This window comes from Sipha flava, unplaced genomic scaffold (genome assembly GCF_003268045.1).
Source record: "Sipha flava isolate LNK unplaced genomic scaffold, YSA_version1 118_pilon_pilon, whole genome shotgun sequence".
NCBI lineage: Eukaryota > Metazoa > Arthropoda > Insecta > Hemiptera > Aphididae > Sipha > Sipha flava.
Genome location: NW_020271743.1, coordinates 168102 through 170104, shown reverse-complemented (window position 1 = coordinate 170104; position 2003 = coordinate 168102).

The window sequence follows — 2003 nt, the reverse complement described above, 5'->3', positions numbered from 1 at the left end:
TATTATTATTATTATTATTATTATTATTATTATTATTATTATTATTACAGGGTTTGTTATGTGATTGGTATTATATGATAAAAACGTATATATTAATTTAACTTAGTCTTCCAACAATTATTCTTAAGTGTTATAACGAGGGGTAGTTAGTTTTAAAGTCCGTTTTCAACAGTCTTCTTGCAACCGAATTACAAATATATATTTACTACGATAATGTACCTATTATTCGTGCAATAAATACGGATCCTGTGTATTTCAGTAAAAAGTATTTTTTGAATATATATATTATCTTGAATTTTTTTTTATTTGTAAATATTATATAAATTATTTGCGGATGTATATATTATTGTATTTCTACAATTTACACTTTGTTGACTCTATAAACATTATATACATACATGAAAAACAGATATAAATATATTTATATTTGTGTTTTGTGATTATTTTATTTTGTTATTCAATGTAATTTGTAACCGGTTTTTTTTTTTTTTTTTTTTATATCGAATTTTGTAATGCTTAAATATAATAGTATATTTTAAAATGGCACGTTCAAACATTTTATTATTTCGTTATAGATTGTCGTCCTATATATATTATTATTATTATTAGATGTTGTGTATAATTTTATAATCGTATACTTTTTTTTTGATATTTAATATATTCGTATACAATAGCGTCAATCGAATTTCATTTTATCCGTTGCAAAACCATTTACGACCTTAAGACGTGTAACGACGGTCGGCAACCGGTGGTCCCTTGGCCGGATTCGGCTCTCCCGTTTTTTCGGCCCGCATTCAACTCGAGGAAGTTTAATCTCAAACATCACATCATTTATTTTTATTTTTTTACTATTGTTTGACTAGCGAATCCTTTTTAATTCGTAAATATGACACAAGGGCCCGAGAAGTTTGCAGATCACCGAAGTATAACCTTGTCCGACCCGAACTCGTTCGTCGTATCGTAATACGTAAAACTATGGAGATTTTTTCATTTATTCTCGACGGTCTACGAAAATCGTACGCCACTAATCATTAATCAGTCGCACGCGGCGTCTGTGCAATGGAATACGAGTTCGATTGGGTATTACCGTTTAACCGAATCGGTCGAAGATTTTCTCACTGATACTCTCCGTGCACGGACGGTGAACTTTTCGCGCCAAACTTGCGCGAACACAATCAATCGACAACAACAAAATGGTCGGTTCGACCGGTACACGTAGTCCTATCGGCTAGACCACGTGACAGTAGCGGATCTAGATGTCACACAAGGGGTAGGGGGGCAAATTTTCAAAAATTAAATCACCATTTATATAGCCTATATAGAAGGATAATTATTTACATTATTCTCTCGAAAAAACTGATTCAATGTGTCAAAAAAGTAATTTATTTTTACAAAAAAAGCCTATTAAACTAATAATGTGTAATATTACATACATAGCTACAAAATGAAATCAATGCATCTTTTCTTCTCCTTGACAAACCTATCTATAACATCTTACACGTTTAATTTGATGTGCAAAAGTGCTAAGCCAGTCAGCCGTTCTTCCCCCATACGAGACCTCAACCAGGTTTTCAATTTAATACATTTAAAACAATAAACAATAATATAATAATTATCTATCAATTAGAAATTTCAAAACATAACTATATATATACGTACGTATATTTGTAATAATATAATACTAATTTAATTTTATATAATATATTAACAAGTTTCTAATTGATATTTACATATACATATTATTTTAACTACTCATCAAGGCAAGATGCTGTTTTATATATATATATTACAATTTATATTTCGACTTTTCAAGTAAATAAGCTGTGATAATACCAATGTACCATAAAAAAAACTACCATGGAAGTGATATTCATGACTGACATAATAATCCACGATAGAATGTCTATAATCCTGCATTAGTTAATTGAAAACATCGAACGATTAAAAGACGGCCCAAGGGGAGAGGACGATTGCTCCTCCCCCTCGTTCTCGCCACTGCCGCG